The sequence below is a fragment of the Pyxicephalus adspersus genome, chromosome 6 (genome assembly GCF_032062135.1).
Source record: "Pyxicephalus adspersus chromosome 6, UCB_Pads_2.0, whole genome shotgun sequence".
Lineage (NCBI taxonomy): Eukaryota > Metazoa > Chordata > Amphibia > Anura > Pyxicephalidae > Pyxicephalus > Pyxicephalus adspersus.
In genome coordinates this window covers 1,543,019-1,561,831 of record NC_092863.1, presented here as the reverse complement: position 1 = coordinate 1,561,831, position 18,813 = coordinate 1,543,019, and the positions used below count along the sequence as shown (strand labels likewise).

Here is an 18,813-nt window from a genome sequence, read left to right as displayed (position 1 = left end):
GACGGTAAATGGATTTATAATATAAAAATATATATTAAGGAGTTCAGTGAGACGAAGTGCAGGCCTTCAGCCGTAAAATCACAAGATTGCGCCGCTAATGACCTGCGTTTTATTAAACTGTAGAAGATGTCAGGGTTAGATTTGCAAGGCTTATAATTCTCTCCGGAGTGATTTAACCCCTCCTTGGTAAAATACAGTCCTTTCAGGGACTAGGCTTCAGACATGGTGTCAGTCTTTCACATCTAATATATGTAGGTATTTCTCAAAATATACTGTATCATCTCCCTCTTGTCACAATGAGGTTCTCTCCATATAATTTCACAATACATTGAACAGATCTGGTGCAATGTATTTTTATACAGAAAGGCTTTGCCTATGGACTTACTATGATAGGAGGAATGGTGGACCATGAAAAGTCAGCACCATGGGGGTTATGGGACAGCATGACAACACAATAAAGCAATTAGGAGACACTTGTTCACCTATACCAGGAAGTGATCTAGGAAAGACCTTCATTGCAGGATAATCAGGGATTCTAATGGAATCTGCAGATTTGGAAAGACCATGAGCAACCTGTGGGAAGACCGGCCTCCATTCTACAGCTTTTACATTGTTATATATCAAGCTAAAATTCTGGAAACACTTATAATCAGTCTGCAAAAATACCACTAAAATCCATTTGTTTTACTATTTCGTTTCCTCTTTAATTAAATTAAATTACATGTTTACCAATGCGGTGGGTGATCAGGACCCGGAGACGGTAAACAGAGACGAGGGAGCAAAATCTAATAAATATCTTAACGCTAGAAATGATTCTCTTATAATGATGCTATAGCTGGAATCGTTTTCCCTAATTCCCCGAGACTGAATTTCCATAAAGCCGCGGTTTGTATTTAATAAAAACTTCTGCGCAATAAAGTGTATTAAAACTGAACTTAATTATGCAAATCTCCTTTTCATTTAGCTCCCGGTATCCATAGCCGAGATGATTTTACCACTTATATAATCAGCACAGGATATTTCTGATTATAGATGTGATCTTTCTTTTATCTGCCACAAAAAATAAAGAAATGAAAGCTTTCCTTAAAGCTGTATTGCTTAATCCTATTACTGCATCTGTTTCCTTCCTTGCTAATGCCAATACAATAAGTGACATTGAGCTTCTCTTACATGGGCGTCAGAAGCGGCACACAGGTTTAAGGATTTAATTAGCTTTTAATTTCCTTTTATTACGTTTCTATTTATTCATTCTTTTATCCTTTGTTATGGATTCCGGTAACATGTTGCTCTTTATTTTTTGCTTTGCTTGATATCCTCCGTGATGGAGTTTGCATGATTAATCCCCTGACAGGTCAAAATGTACCAAATCAGTATAATTAAAAAAAAACGCTATCTTTTCAAATTAACAGCCCAGCTCTGCACTTGGTGACTTTCCCTAGGCTGATGTCATAAGTCTCCTGCAGGAAGCATTTCCTTAGTCTCTTATCCCTCTGTGATCAGATTGCAATATTGTAACACATTGGCAAGATATTTTTGATCTCTGAATGTACTGTGGGAAATAATACATACCCTGAAATGTTACAATTAACAAGAATGCTGCACTGAAAGTGGAACTAACCTCGCCTCTCCTGACTTTTCTGGGTTGGAGATCTTTGGCCATAATACGGAACCTGGCGAAATGACTTAATTTTCAATAGGAAAAGCATCGTTTTACTTTATGGCCTCGATTTAATAAAGCTCTCCAAGGCTGGAGAAGATACACTTTCATCGTCGAAGCTGCAAACCTTGAATGTATCTGGCCCAGGATTGAAAACATTTGCTAACAAAAAGCAAATGACTTTAAGAAATCCATTCCTGGTTTGCTGGATCCCCCAGCTTCACTGATGAATCCTCTCCAGCCTCGGAGAGCCTTAATAAATCAGCCCAATAAGTGAAAATCTCTCTGTGATTGTCTTGCATTGCATTGTTCCTCTTTCTCTTCCCAGCAGATATATTATACAATAATTCACCATTATACATGGTTGTCATATATATGTCACTATGTATACAAAAATTCCATTCCAGTCATGCAAGTTCACAAATCTGCAAAATCTGCTTCCTATGCACTGCAAGTTGTAGGATGCCCTTGCTTCCTTACTTTTGTAGCATTAGGTTAGTAGCTTTGAATAATGTTTCCAGAGCATCTGATTCAAAGTTGTAGAGCTGGCCATTGGTAGATTCCATATTCATACTTTATCTGTGAAAGGAAATCAATGTTTTTAGCACTAAGCAGGTATCCTAGACTTTATGACTGTTTGTAGATAGCAGAATTCTACAATTATTAAGCTACGTACACACTTCCAATTATTATCGTCGGAAAACGAACGACGAATGATCCTGCACGATATATACGAACGATCGTATAGCACCGATCCTGCACATAGAGGTAACGACACGATCGTTCGTAGATATTGTACACACAATAGATACGATCGTTTAAGCAATAGAGGAACTATGTGCACGACAGGAAAGTGAACGGACGTTCGTTCATCACGCATGCTCTGACCATGCACGATCAACGAACGACCGTACACACGAACGATGTTCAACGATCGTCGTCCAATCCGATCCGCCGGTCCGGTCGTTCGTTTCCAACGAGTTTCCTCGTTCGTCGGCGTCGTTGGTTACTTTTTTACGAACGATTTTTTGCCCAATCGATCGTTCGTCGTTCGATTGGAACGATAAAAATTGGAAGTGTGTATGCACCTTTACCTAAGCAAACAACTGTGCAACCCATAGGTTATCATATAGCCAATAGGGCTAAAGGAAAATGGGAGGTTTATGGTCATTTTACTTGCTTAAAAAAAAAAATGTCACCAAGAACTTAAATGAAGTACTGTTGTTCCATGCAGCTCACCATGACCTACAATCCATCAACTTTTATAACATGAGGGGGAACCCCCTGAATTAACTTTTGGGTAATAAGGAAGCACTGCTCCTTTTGATGGCTGCCCGCGGTTTCTCTACCATACTACCACTACACATTTCTACGCTGGTTACCTCTCGTTACTTAAGAATAACCCAATATTACTCAGGATTAAAAATCATAAATACTATTTTTTCAGAATCACATTGTGGGACTGCCTAAATATTATCAGCATATTCCCTCTATTACCACATCAAACAGTCATCGAAGCCATATAATCATATGGCTGACCGCAGTATCGGCACCAATATGTCCAAATGATTACTGGATTTTATAATCAAGGTACCTTCAAGTAGCATCAGTTGTATCTTACCTTACCTTAAAAGTTTCAGCAATACCATCAAGGTATCTTAATCCCCTGAAGAAGCCCCGCGGGGCAAAACGTGTTTGGTAGGAAACTAAGTGTTTTGCTGTGAACCTAACTCAAATGTACCACATAAGCATGATGTCATGATAGGACTAGTACATCAATGTTAGCCTAGGGCTAAGTATAGATGGCTACTGTCAAGTTTTTTAGGATGTTTAAAAAAAATTAAAATTTCTTTTAAAACAACATACTCTTGCCTTACAAAAGCCTACTTTTTTCTTTTTCCCTCTTTCTCGCCATACTCTCGCAAGCACTGCTTCAATTACTATATCCACAGCTCATGGTAACATGGTGGTCTATAGGAGGAATTCCTCTTACATTGCTGGCCATTGAGAAGAATGTCACCCTTACAGATTGCCAAAAGATCATTGGGGTCACTTACACTGACCTAATGGGCACAAACTGCTCATTGCTCAAGGAACCCCCAGCAATCCCCGGGAAGCCTGGTGGAGAATCTCTGGTATAGAGGGATGCAAATTGTTTGTGGAGTTTAGATGATGATGGTTTGCATGGTAAAACAGAACTTTATTTAAGTGCTGATGTTTATTTTCTTTAAAGTTTGTACACGGGTCACAATGATCTTTTAGCTAGGAGGTGTTGTGTGGGATTGCTGAGATTCATCCTCGTTGTTTGCCTTGGTGAGCCTTGTACTGGAACGGAACTAGTTCTTGTTCCAAAAAATGTCTCCTTGCTATGTTCTGAGGAACAGAGGATCCCTAAAGCTAACCCCAAAGTGGCTGTGGTAAGGAAGTCAGGTTTGTTAAAAAAAGAAAACTTTAGCTGAACAGTACACTTTTTTGGATAGTTTTGCCAAAATTGCACATTTTCAGAGATTCATTTCAGCAGCCCAGAATGGCCTTTCAGAGACAATTGACAATAGTTGATGGATTCTTAGATTTGTATATTGTCATTGACATGACGGCGAGTATATTTCTCTGAGATTTGTTTTATCTTGCTGCAAATATCATCATTTCACCTACACCGGCAGGAAAGAGGATCTTGTCTCCCTTAACATGGTGGAAAGCTCAAGGCAAGCCTTGTTTTTATTGAAATGTCTGTCCTCTTTTTTGTTTTTCAGGAGAGGACTATGAGCTCCTGTCTGCTCCGGAGCCCCGGGCTTCACCGTCAGCTGGAGATTAATCCTGTCACAGAGAGAAAATGGCGTTGTGTTTGTCTGTAGGAGCAGATTGGTCCACACCTGTTCCGCTCTGAAGACGCAGGAATGATGGTAAGTCATAGCTTTGCTGCGGCGACTGACAGCTGCCTTAATTATACCTAGAAACTCTGGAGAAAAACTTTACGTGAGTAGTTGAAGCATTGGCGTATGTGCACACCGCTGTATTTTATGTTATTAAATTTTAGGCCTTTGTTCAGGTTTAAAGTGACAGAGCAGAATAACCCACAATGTCTTCTTATATATCTCATCTGAGGATCTTTGGTAGATTCCCACCTGTTATGGTCTAATATGGTCCCACCATTATGATCATACTAATGGTTATAAATTAAAGGTCCAAAGGGCATTTGACTTCGGAAAACTCCAGAAAAGGGAACTCACTTATATATCCTAATAGAATATGTCCTCAGATACACTATTTTTCTGCAGAAAGATTGTTTCCAAATTGAAACAAATACATATACTTTTTATAAGAATATAGATCACAAAAAGCTGACTTGAATAGGAAAGATGGAAGTAAACTGTAAATATATGGGTGTACGGGCAAAAATGGTGCAACATGCAGGTCGTTGTGACAATTTGTGGTCAAAATGGCAAATATATATTATATGTAGGAAATATGTAAACAACAAATAGACAAGTAGATAGACACAAGCTATACATAGACCCCCTTATAATCTCTTCATCTATCACTACAAATAATCCTGGTATACATAGAGAATAGTTTTCTCCTTTAAATTGAATCAAAAGCACAGCTTACAATACAGGTAGTCCCCGAGTTATGGACATCCAACATACAGACGACTCTTAGATAAGAACGTGGTTTCTCTGCTTGTTCCTGTCCAGGACAGAGGCTTGACTCTTTAATGACCAAGGCAAACTCTGCAGTTGTTTCTTTTTGCATATTAAAGGACAGCTTGCTCCAGAAGTTAATGAATGCCTAGGCTCCATAAAGATTTTTGCTTTATTTGTGATTAACTTACAGTAACTGACACCATGCTGCCTAATAATATGTTGAGACAAACATCTGTCCTAAATGCATATAATAAAATATTGTACCTGTTCCTACTTACATACAAATTGAACTTAAGAACAAACCTACAGTCCCTATCTTGTATGTAACCCGGGGACTACTTATATACTAAAGTTAAAATTTAACACCACTGCCACCATTGATCCTATAGGGAGATTTTAACCATTCTGGACACTCATTGTTCCTTCCTGTCCTCCAGATATCCTAAGAACAAAACCTCCAAATATATCTCATGCACCTCAGTATACTGTCCTGAAAACCTAAAACTCACCTGGGATAAAGCAAATCCCTAATTTTATCATTTCCTCAATCCCTTCATGTATTAAAGCTGCCTTGCACATTTACCCAATTTGTTTAATTTCAGGTGTTAGAGTTGGATCAGATGGAGCTGATATAACCAAGTTACCTGGCGATGGCTGTGGTGTCATAGAAGAGGAAGGTCTGGGTAGCCATGGTTTGGTGCCAGGTAATAGACGATGCTTGTTCTTCCTGTCTTAGTCTCTCCAATTTTAATTTTTGGTACTTTATTATTTTCCTTTTTTTTTACAGAGCTGCCTGTTTCTGCTTTCCTCTACAAATCTCTAAATTATAATGGATATTCAGGAGTGGACGACAGTTGCAGCTGTGATCAATGAAAATATCATTTTCTAGGCAAGAAATATATAAATTGTGCAGCTTCATCTGCAGATGAGACTTGTGACCTCCTTTAATAGTAAGTTCTGGTTGTGTAATCATTTTTCTGACAACTAAAATCAAAACTTGACTTTTTCATATAAAGTAAACCCAATCACTGAAATCTCATATGACATGCAATTCCAAGAAGTTTTTTAACTTTTTCAAAATCTTCAGGTTTCCTGTTAATAATATCTGATGATTTTGCCATAATTACACTTGTGCACCGGTGTTGTCACCACAAAATAGAAATCTCTCCGAGTTGTAAAGTAAAAAACAAATATTCTTCTTAATCCCCACTGACGTTTCGGGGCTGCACAGGGACCCCTGTATATTTGTTCACTTTGATGACGGGGTCCCTGCACAGCCAAGAAATGTTTTATGGTACTGAAGTAAATTAGAATATTACACTTTACAATTCGGAGTGCTGGCTTCATTGTATTTTCTTTTGGACTTGTGGTGCACCTTCTGCCTTGCATCCATCTTCATAAACTTTGACTTTGTTGAGGACTCATATTCATGGTGACGTTACCCTATAAAGCTACGTACACATGTCAGATGATTATCACCTGAGATGAACAGTCCTGAAAATCTGGCAGTGACCCCTTAATGTCATTCATCAATAGTCCTGGTGGAATAATGAATGGCCGAGCAGGGATGACCATTGTACTTTTTCTTGAAGGACTGTGCAGAGGGGTGCCATATGCTTGTACCCCCTCCTTCTATAGATATAAAAAGCTCATCCCATTACCTGTCACTGAAAACAATCATGAAAGATCATTTCCAGAGACAGAAATCTGAGGTCTGTGTGATGTCCACAGGGCTTTCCATGCACCGTGCTGGCACAACATTGCACATTGACACACCAGCTTACCATTGGGAAACAAAACGATGACTTGGTTACATCTGCTACATAAATTTCCTATCACCGACTTCTCGTTTGATTTGGATGTGGTGGATCGGCGTCCCCTACTGTATTGGCACCCAGGTGAAATGTGGGCTTGGCTTTGCAGTAATAATGTTCCATTGTTTGTTGACAAGTAATTACAATATGATATGTCCTAATTCCCTTTGATTTATTGTTGTTTAGTTGTTCTGTGATCTGGTTTTACATGTTGAGGTTTCGGTTCTTCGTTTCACCCCCTGAAATAAAGAAAACTCTTATTCTTCCTAAGAAATCCTCCTTCATGTCTTTTCTGAAACAAGTCTATTGTTCTGTAGGCTATAATTACTGCAAGAAGCCAACTCTGATTATTACTGGTAAACGGCCATTATTTTCCATTCCTGGTGTGAAAACAATGTCTCCGCCCTTCTCTGTGGGTGATGATGGGTGAGGTTCAGTAGCATACATGGTTTCCACCCCAATTCCTAATGTTTTCCCACTCTCCTGGCAACAAACCTGAACATGTCACCCATGTAAAGAAAGTGTGAAACAGCAATGTAAACAATGCAACCTTCATAAACATAAATATGAGCACACGGGGTCATACCAATTATAAGGGTGTGCAGCTCCACCTCTGTTCAACATAAACATTATCATTCTCACCATTATTATTATATTGCTTATATTTCTATATAATATATGATGGTCAGATTCTGCAGAGTCCTTTTCTTGGTTTGCTATTCTCAAAGATCGGGTTTAATTGTCACATGGTAAAGTAATGATAATTGAAAAGTGGTGATCATTCTTAAAAAAATATGGAAAACAAAAAAGTGTCATGATTTTAAGGAAATGTGGGCATTTTATTTAGTTACCAGGACAGTTGCCCCTTTAGAATTTGGCTTTTATGTGGCCAAAAGTAAGTGAACACTCCGCCATTACACCTGTATGGCCATTGGACAACCATTGGCTTCTATATGGCCAAAAGTAAGTGAACACCCAACCATTACACCTGAATGACCATTGGACAACCATGGCCATTAAAATGAATTTGTCCTACCGCCCCACTCTGCATTCAAAAACAAAGCCTATAAATGACTCTAATCCTTACACAATTGGCACACAATCTTGGGGACTAGTGTGTATACAATGTGTGCATGTATAGGGTAGGCAAGGACAGAAATAGCAAGGTGCAAGTTTGCTTCTGGACATGGGCCCCGGACGTTCCTGATTTAGCAGGGTTCTCCCCCAGCAGTCTGTCACTGACATGAGGGGTCCCAAGTCAGCTCGGCACAGCGGCCTAGTGTTGGCTATGTCTACCATTAAGGGGGGGATTGGGAAACCTTTGGCCTTGGAAGCAAACACACCAAAGTGGCCGTTTCATGGTAGTGACAGATTTGTTTTACAGCACCATTCTTTGCACTGGCATTATCACATGACATCTTAAACCCTTTAGAGAAAATTGGTGCTATAAGATGACCCCAGATCTGAATGGGGAGTAATCAGCTATATGACCCACACTCCTTACTGCATTAATGAATGTTAAAATGGTGAAGTATCTCCACTTAGGACCACTCGCCCAATATATTCTATTAGTAATGACGCAGGAAGTTAATATCATTCCACTTTATATTTCACCATTACAAACACAGCTGTCAGGTTGACATTGCAGAGAAGATTATGTGAGATGGAACTGATTGACATTGTTCGCAGAGCGTAGCGTCAATAATTTAGAGGACGTCAGTATGCTGTCAATTCAGAGAACGGATTCCTGTCTTTTTTTTTCACAAAGGCCCCAGAAAGTCGAGAATATTATGGTCGGGATCGAAGTAACACATAACTGATAAAGGAGAAAAGTTAACCAGAAAGTTTCTCTTAGTTTTCACTTTAGATTTGATAAAGTGACCCTTGTATCCTTCACACAGATGGATCTCAAGTTCAGTTTGTAGCAATGGATGCCGATGGACAGGTCACCTTCGTGTCACCCTCACCGCCTGCTAATGGTAGGAGGTTATCTCATCAACCTTTATAATCTTCCTATAATTAGGTTCTAATGGCTGGTAAAAATATTTTGTTCACAATCATGTCTGAAGAAGTAGCATGGAGAGAAAGGAATCAAGTGGGAACAATTCAGCAAAGATATCGCATGATCACCTGTATATTATGAGTGAACTTTTGTTTATTGTTAAAAGCTTGCAATGAACAAACATCAGTGATTTGCATTAAAACATATTTACATATATATAAAAATATAAGTAGGTAAAACTGAAATAGAAATACATAAACGGAATATATCAGTAGCAGCTTCAGAAGCCAAACTTTAGCTGAATAATATCACATAACTCTCCTCACCTTCATTATTCCCAAAGGTCAGGAAGTGTTCCCATCACTCCTTATAAAAACCTGCCTTATAAAGTCTATCAGAGTGATCGAGAAATTGGAAAAAAAAGCCGCTCACCCACAGACTGGCAGTTCACCAACGGGGCTCCTGATGTTCCTCCACATCCCCATCCAGGTGCCCTCTGGCATCCGGCCTTTCTCAAGACCCCGAATTTTCCCCACTGTGTGCAGAATATCACTTACCAGGGAGGAATTTTCCTCAAAGAGAATGCTGACACTGTGTAACATTGGACTACTACGCTAACTAGAAAAAGAGTCAAAATCATAATCCCGGTATGATTCCATATATGCACTCCCCATAACTCATGAAAGAGATACCCACTCTTTTATGAACCTCTATGTTAAAAGGACACTGGAGCAAAAAATGGCCTAAGGTTTCTACAGTCCCTAAAACTTCCCCCTTAAACTCTGTCCTCTAGGGGGCGCTTCTCCCAGATTCCCTAACATATAGGGTCTGATTTAAAGCTCCCCAAGGCTGGAGAGGATACACTTTCATTGGTGAAGCCAGCAAACCTGGAATGGATCTGGTCCAGGATTGAAAACATTTGCTAACAAATAGCAACTGACTTTTAGGAAATCTATTCCATGTTTGCTGGATAACCCAGCTTCACTGATGAAAGTGTAACCTCCCCAGCTTTGGAGAGCTTTAATAAACCAGGCCCATAGTCTGCCATTAAAGGCTGGCAAGGCTGAATCCCTGGAATCTTTTCCAAATTTATTCACACAAGCCGTTCCTCACTACCCAATCTGGGCAATCACACCCCAAAGCCAGAAGCAAGGATCCTCTTCCCGTGGAGCTTCATAGGAAGGCTCTTGGTCTCCTCTCCCGTATTTCCAAGCACTGGGCCCAGTAACTTGGTCCCCATTTTCCCAGCAGCACACTAAGTCATAGGCAACCTTGCAAAAGCAACAAGCTTCCATCAGTGGGCAAACACAATCTGTTTTGACATCAGTTTGAGACTCTTTATGGAGCATTCAGAAAGTATTGCAGGTGAATTTTATTTGCAGTTGAGCTGCTTGAGCTGCATTTGCCTTCCCATGGACTTGCATAAGGAGAAAATAATTTAAATCTCCTATAGCCTTCATGTGACTACAAATCACAAACTCTAAGAAAAGTTCAGGAGTTAGCAGTTACAACACTCTCATCTCTTTGGCCTCAGGCAGGTTAGTCATGGATATTATTGCCCAGATGTCTTCATGTTCTGTCAGGAATAGATTTAAGAAGCAATATAAATGCTTAATTTATTACTTTGAAATGGCATGCCTTTCATTTGTTACTAATTTTCCTGCACCTGATCATTGGGATGCCCATTTGTTTTTTAAAGTAGTTTATAAATATTGTGTCTATAAAGCTTGGGAGGTCATGTAACATGCTGACGCTGCCCTCCTTATTCATACTGTCACTGCAAACCTTCAATGTTGAGTTCAGGTGAGAATTTTAGCTCAGGGATGCCAGATTCTTTCTTAATTCACAAGCAATGCCTAAATACTGATAGGAAATGGAAAACATCATTTAGTAACATGCTCAACCCTCTAGAGCCAATTCTCTGATTGCTTCCTGATGAATACATCCTCCTTCTTCTTCTTCTTTGGCAAGAGTTCTTTCCTTCCTCCTGTCTGCTCACTAGGTCTGTTTACTTCAATATAGTCATCCCGACTTCTGGAGGTTTCGTCTGCTCCATGAGAAGTGCAAGGTCAAATTGTTAAGGAGTGCACAGATTCTTCATCTTCATGTGATGGATGCTATTCAAAGAGAGAAAGATACATTCAGGATGAAAAAATGCTGATGGGAGAATACAAGAAGTTCTACAGAAAGATTTATAAACTTTAAGGTTAGCAAAACTTTGGATCAGAATAAGAAACCTCACCTGAGTTCATAGCAGCAACCCTACCCAATATCACATGGGGCCATCATCTTACGGAATGCAACTACACAAAACTACTATTGCCCAAATAAAATATACGAATAAAAGTCTCCTTATATCAATTTATAGCAGACTGCTGCCAATACTGCCAGGTAATGCTACCATGGTACACTGGGCTTATAGGCACTCTGATCCCGGTATAGGAGGCTGTTGGAGACAAAGTTCCATGGTAAAAAAGTTTTTTAGTGATTGCTGTCATATTGTAGAATAACATACAGTCTGCTTCCTGTTTATAACAATACAGAGGATTTTGTGAAGTCACTAAACATAAAAATTTGCTTAGTATATGGATGTAATCCCATTTTTGTATATCTGTATTCCCATCTAGAGTTAGATGATTAGCAACAATCAAATATCAGACAAAACATTCTCCAATCTCCCCCCAGCAAGTTCATACAACTTTTATCGCTGAAGGCCCATTATTCTGGCAAAGAATTACAAATTGTCATTTTTATGTCATAAAAATGTGATAATTCAGCAAGACATTCAGCCACATAGCTGGTGTTATGTAGGGATTTGAGGGGAGGGTGGAGGAGCTGGACCAGCAAAGTATTTATTACTCCAAGAAGAAGAAAGGGCTATTCATATAAATAGGGGAAACAGAGCAAGTGAATTACATTACATAAGTAAATACTTCATTTCTGTGCTTTTCATCATCAAATAAGAACAGCATCTCTAACTAAAAGTCTGAAATGTCCTAATATTGTTCTTATCTCACATAACTATTGATTCATGGCTCTTTCTTAGAGCTCTGACCCTGTAGGCCAAAAATGTGGTGATTGCTGATCTGGTGTCTCCAACTACTAATTTAAATATATGCAGCAAATAAATAAAATCCTGGACTTCCATCAGAAATCTCAATAAAAGTAAAGTTTGTTAACAAGATGCAAATGCTCCGTGCGGGGTAACAGGACTGGGCAAATCCTGCTCCTCTTTATAGGAACCACATAACCCCCTCATGCCCAGCCTTGCTGTGTCTTGGTCACAAAGCCACCATCTTAAACTTCTGAGCTGCTTATTACATTTTGCTTGTTCTCTTTTTTATTAATTAAGCTTGCATCCTTTTTTCCATTTTCTTCCTGCACCGCTTCCATCTTTTTACCACAGCTGAAACGGCAGCATATTGTAAAATAGGTCACATTAAAAAGAAAATGGAATTTCGTCTCGCGAAAGATGTTTTAGAAGTGCCGGAGACCTCCAGCTTAATGGAAATATGTAAATGGGCGCCCGGCTCTACCCTTAAAACTTGCCGAGCAATCGTCAATGCGGCGTATTTGTAAAAAGGCGTGCTGCTGTCTGTTTGATATGCAGATGTGATGAGCGGACGGTTGTGCCCCAGCGCTGTAAACGAGGCCTTGGTTTATTTAGCCGCCCTAATAATACCAATCATTTCTTTTCTGCTGGATTCCAACTTCTCAGCGTATTTCCCTGCTCGGTCAGCGCACTTTCTTTGTAATGAAGGACCGAGGGCATTAATATTTATAACTTTCAATAAGGAACACCACACAAGGAGACAGAACTGCAAGCTTTCACACCCTTTCTCTTGTATTATAGAAAATGCAAAGAATTATTTACTATAGTGCAAACTGTAATTGTAAACTTTTTTCCTGTTCTTTATTATAGTATTTCATGCTCATTCTTCTCCTGAGTGATTTATTAGTAATAAAATAGATGAAGTACTCCAAAGACCATTTAAATAACTTGCACTGTGCCACTAGAACTGGCTATAGAACTGATCTTACAGAAAATGTAAGTTCCCTACTACTCTGCTCCACCTTGCTTGTCACCCCCTCTGTGTGCTGGGCCAGCTCCTCTGCTCCTCCTTTCACCTCCGTGCATAAATATTTGTGTAGTTGCTGGAGGAGGAGTCAGCTGGGGCTGCTGAAATTACATCCAAGATGGCTGCACCCAGCAACATTATCCTGGATTTTGGATGTCTTTTACAGGTAAACACCATAAAAAAATTACATTAAATGCATATACTGTACATATATACAATATAATCTTATGGGAAGATTGTTCTTCAATTTGTCGCTTAAAAACTTTTTCGCAGTACATCTCTGCAATATTAAATTTGGCATCATTAACTATGATACAGGGATTCTAAAAAGAAAAATACTCCACTCCTATTTTCCTTTTGTGTCCCAACAACACACAACATTTAATAGGTCGAGGGGTGTCAGCCATGATTATCTTCTGCCAAAACTACTCCAACTCTTGTTTGTCCATTTCTGCAGCATTGACACTAAGGGCCCCTGATGGGAATCAATTACTGCCCTTGAAACACATGGACCTGGAAGATTCCTTGTTTAATGGATTGTTTAGTTTTCTGATTAGAATTAGCAGTCAGTTACATTCTTTGTGCAAAGGCCACCTCTGTATTGAATGCGGGGTTAACTTTTTTTTTTGCATTGGTCAATCCAATATGGGATTATGTTGATTTCTGATTGAGGACATTTCATAGGCCTCCTTTTTCTGCATGTACTCAGTTACTGACAGAAATAAATTTACCTTTCTGATGAGCCCTGGTCATTTTTAGGCTTGAGCTGTTTATTCAATCATCACTTATTCCTAGACTAATGTTGACATTTGCCGTTCAGCATTACCAACTGGTTTCTGTAATCAATTCCATGCAGGTAGGAAAGTGAGCAGCTGCCAATAAACTGTGACAGGACCCATTGCCAAATAAATGGATAACAATACCCCTTGTGGGCTGCCAGGTCACAGTGGTCAGTAGGATGCCACCCTGTACCCAGGGAGCCTGGCCAAGCTGTGCAGTAAATGTCTCTCCTGCAACGTTCCATCACTCTGCCATTTAATCAGCCTGACAGCCAGCAACGTGTCGGAGGCATCGCTCCTGCAATGTCAAGTGGCTGCAATTAGCTCGGCTGCATTTGTAAAGATCTCGGTGACAGGTGTCATCCTATGGCTGTGACATCTCCTCTCCTGTACTGGAGATGTATGTGCACCGGGCCACCTTAGTCTAAACACACAGAAAAATTTGCACCGTGCCGCCCTGTCTTGTCACCATGAGTGTCAACATTTCTGCACAAGCTGGCCTTCCATGCAGACGGGAAATGGAATGTTCCAATTTTTCCTTAGTGGGTTCATGTCATTGAATAAAACAATAAAAAAAAGCTAAAAAAATTGCCATTACTGTTTAAAGGTGGGGAAGTTCCTTTTATTGGCCTCTGTGATATAAAATTGGGAGTTTTTTACTGAAATGAAGTGCGGCAAGATGCGCTAAAGATGGGGAAGACTTGGAGAAGTTCTTGTTTTTTTATGGGTGCTACAGGCTTGATTTGTTCATCACCCTAACAATAAAACTAACCCTAACGCTTCCTTATATCTTTGAACATACAATCTTGCAGGGATATTTGCCTAAGCAAACTGAATATAGAAATTGTGATGCTAATTTTGATGAAATTCTTTAAATCATTTCACTTATCCTTACAAAGTGTCTACAAAGAGATTGACTTTTGTAATGTTAGGGCTAAGTGAAATGCTCCTACCTACCACCCCTTTCTAATCAAGGTGCTTTCTTGGATACTAAAATACTTTTACAAATGGCAGGTTGGTGGGGATCACAGGTGGGTATGACCAAGGCTTTTTCTGGCTGCCATCACTTGGCTGTCAGGTTCTTTTTAAAATCACAAAACCTTGCATTACCTCTTGAAATGTCATCTCAGCGCAGCGCGGTCTGTGCTAATGCCGAACATACTCCAAGTCTTTATTAGTCAATCAATATGCAGTCAATGGTGACATTTTACACCTTGCACGTCGGGCTGTCTGTATCCGGCGCCCCGTGGCGGGCCACAATCCTAAGTGATTATTGCTTATTCTGAGCATTCACACCTCCCGCCCGCCTGCTCCATCAGAGAATAAAGGAGAATGCCAATTTGTGGTCTTTTCTGACTCTTTTATGCAGTTTACTTACAGCCCAGGAAAAAGGACAAAAATCTCTCTGTATAATATATACAGTATACGTGAAGTAATAGGGAATGAAGGAATCACCCAGCATGGCTTTGACCCCCATTGGTGTCCAACACCTGATGCGTGAGAGTGAATATCATGAACAGCTAAGTGTTTCTGCTGCTTGAGTGCCAGAGCTATGAACAAAGGAGATGTGCAAACCAATAAAAACCCTCCAAGGGGGTGAGGAATACAGGGACTGACATGACTCTCATGGCAAGGACAACAGGGATTATTTTAACGAAATCTGCAGATTTTCCAAGACTAAAAACAATTGGAATTACATTTACACAGTGAAACTTGCATGAGGTATTGGGTGTTCATCAAGCTTAAAGGAGACGCCATTACAGAATGGAGAGTATAGCACAGGTGACCATGGCGGAATTCTACTTCCAAAGGTGGCTCTGGTGTAAACGTAGCATTCCATATAACAATATAATGCAAAATTGCTTGTAATAAAAAAAAAGAATATTCTCCTCTTATTGGTTAATATGCACCTTGAATTCTGTCCCCACCCACAAAATTTTGCTCCTCACTGTAGGTTGCCCCCCAGTGGTTCCGTTAGCAGTTTCTCTTGTCAGATTCGTGCAGCAGAGAGAATTTATTGCATGAGATGTATGTGGAGAGGAGCGCTTGTAAAAACGATCGCCGGCGTCTATTATCGTCGTATAAAATGTAGTGAAGTGTATTACAAGTAGATAATGAAATATTTCACAGGCCGCGGCGGCTCTGCTGTGTTTTTATCACCACCCGGGCGCCAACTTTTCTCAAAGCTACTGCAATTGTCGTTTACATTTTTTTTTTCATTTTTATTTTAATTGAAAAGGTTTTATCAGAGCGGGTGTTCTGGCATGGCAGTGGCTGCATTAGACGTTCCGCTTCATAGTTTTAAATAGTCACCGGCTGGGCAAAGATATCACTTTTATTTTATTCTCAGTAAGTTGCTGGGAGATGGGGTGACTCTGCTGCTAATGGAATTTCTTGTTATAAACAGCCAGTGCTGCCGAATGCCTATACGAGATTGGGGACTTTTAATACAAGCATCTCAAACTGGCAACTCCAAGTGTGCTGCTGGTGACCCTCAATCACCACCACTATCATCTCCTATTACCGGCTTCAATATCTAATCATCACCCATACCAGTCTCCAATATCTAATCACCACCCCTATCATCTCCTATTCCTGGCTTCAATATCTAATCATCACCCATACCAGTCTCATATATCTAATCACCACCCCTATCATCTCCTATTCCAGCCTCCAATGTGTAATGCCCTCCTGTACCAGTCTCCAATATATAATCAACACCCCTATCATTTCCTATACCAGTTGCCATGACTTATCATCTCCTATACCAGTCTCCAATGTTTAATCACCTTTCTTACCAGCAGGGGTGTAGTCGTAAAAAAAGAAGAGGGGGCACGGTACTATCCATGGTGAGCGCGCATGCGCATCATTGTTATGTAAACATGCCCGCCCCACTATACCCCTGCCTCTGTGTCACTCAAAGGGAAGAAACTCCCCCCAGCGTGACATCATGATACCAGAACCCACCCACTCTCCCATGGGTCCTATTCTGTGATGCAGGTTGTGTTCAGAGAGACAACCCGCCCACCACCCTGAGCCCACAATTCCATACGGGAGACCTGGTCCGTTGCTCTGTCCATTTCCCCCCCAGTGGGGTCTTTCTCCTGACCCCACAGGATGGCATACCACCAAAGAATTCCTTGTAAAATAAGAGTGGGTACACGTGCCCATTCCCGAAAAAAAGTAAGGGCACGCCATTTCCACCCGTGCCCGCCCCACCACACCCCTGCTTACCAGTCTCATATATCTAATCACCACCCATACCAGCTGCAATGGCTTAACATCTCATTACCTAAGTACATCCCATATGCCAAAAAAGTGCATTGGGATCATTTGCATTCCAGCCTCCAATATGGCCTCCACATTGAGCCATTCTACAGAATCCAGCATACAAGTGGTGCTGATCCGAGGAGGATACCGGGCAGAGATTAGTTATCATCTCCTTCCATTGTATACGTCTCTACATCTAAACACGTCTCAGATCAGTTACCATGTAAAACTTACGGTGCAGATGGATTTTTAATTAAGTGCTGCAGCATATCTCTTTTTTATATTAGGACTGTAGTTTTACTTCATCTGTAGAATCGAATAATCTGATTTACTGCCCAAAGATACCAAAACCCCATATTGTAATTTATGACAACAGAGCCCCTTTCACTAAGGGCGTCCCCTGCTGACAGCAAATGGTATTGCTGAGTATAAAAGTCGTGCGTGCCCGCTGAGCTCCGACCTGCAATTTTTGTGGCATGATTTAATTGTAACTGAGCTTACTGCTTTTATGAAATCCTTTGATAGCACACGATAGGGCCCTTTATCTCAGAAATAATGATTATCTACAAGCGCTGCTTACATTTTCTCTGTGCTATATGTTATCATAAAACAGAATCCATTTCCTGAGCTGAAGGAATGATATTATCTCAGTGTCATATTTTATCCCATTGTCCCATTCACACGTTTTATCCACATGTCTAATTATTGCCTATTGGTGCAATCGGTATTTCTGTGAAATATTTTCTTCAATCATCTATCTTTATAATTGTGTATGGAATAGGGAAAAGTATTCGATTGTGTCAGATCTTTTATTAATGTGTCCCCACAGGGGAGATTCATGGTTGTCACCGGAATAGAAAATCATGGAGAAATCCTACAGTGTTCCATAGTTATATGATCTATACCAGCCATGTATATAGGATTATATTATATCTTATACCTATAGGGTGTTATATCTAAATATCCTAAATTCTTCCTAAGCTCTTCTGGACAGGGTCCTCTCCTCCTCCTGTGTCACTGTCTGTATTCGTCTGTCATTTGCAATCCCTATTTATTGTACAGCGCTGCGTAATATGTTGGCGCTATATAAATCCTGTTTATTAATAATAATATAGGGAATTATTTCATTGTTACAGGAAAAGACCGGAAGGAATGTATAGACAACATTATAATCCTTGATGTGTAAAATCTTCAATCAAGATTGACAGAAGATCGTCCCCATCAGGGGAGGGGAGACAGGCTGTAGGATTATTGGGGTGAACAATGTATAGGGAATTTTAAGGCATCACTTAAATAAAACAGTATCACTAATCTTTATTTCTGCAGATCCCTGGCCTCGCTTCTGTCCCAAACCACCCTGGTTTCTTCCTTCATTCCAGCATAGATGAAGTGCCAGGCGCTGCCATTTTCTTCCTTCTGCCTACATCACCTGGGCAGGTGTGAGATCAGGTGACGTATACTTCTATAAATGTATCCTCCTATTTATATATCCTCCCATAAATGTATCCTCCTATTTATGTATCCTCCTATAAATGTCTCCTCCTATAAATGTATCCTCCTATAAATGT

The 18,813-nt window shown here is 40.1% G+C and overlaps 2 long non-coding RNA genes across 2 annotated transcripts in view; one reads left to right on the top strand and one right to left on the bottom strand.

Annotated features, from left to right (window-relative positions):
• The first annotated feature begins 4,422 nt into the window (after positions 1-4,422).
• LOC140332435 (uncharacterized) lies at positions 4,423-6,261 on the top strand. The gene is made up of 3 exons (XR_011921119.1): positions 4,423-4,560; positions 5,904-6,005; positions 6,089-6,261. It is a non-coding gene; the product is annotated as an uncharacterized lncRNA (long non-coding RNA).
• A 4,806-nt stretch (positions 6,262-11,067) lies between these two features.
• Positions 11,068-18,813, bottom strand: part of LOC140332434 (uncharacterized) — a 14,318-nt gene continuing 6,572 nt past the window's right edge. Inside the window, exon 2 of the long non-coding RNA XR_011921118.1 lies at positions 11,068-11,234. This is a non-coding gene — a long non-coding RNA (uncharacterized lncRNA). The remainder of the gene's footprint in view (positions 11,235-18,813) is intronic.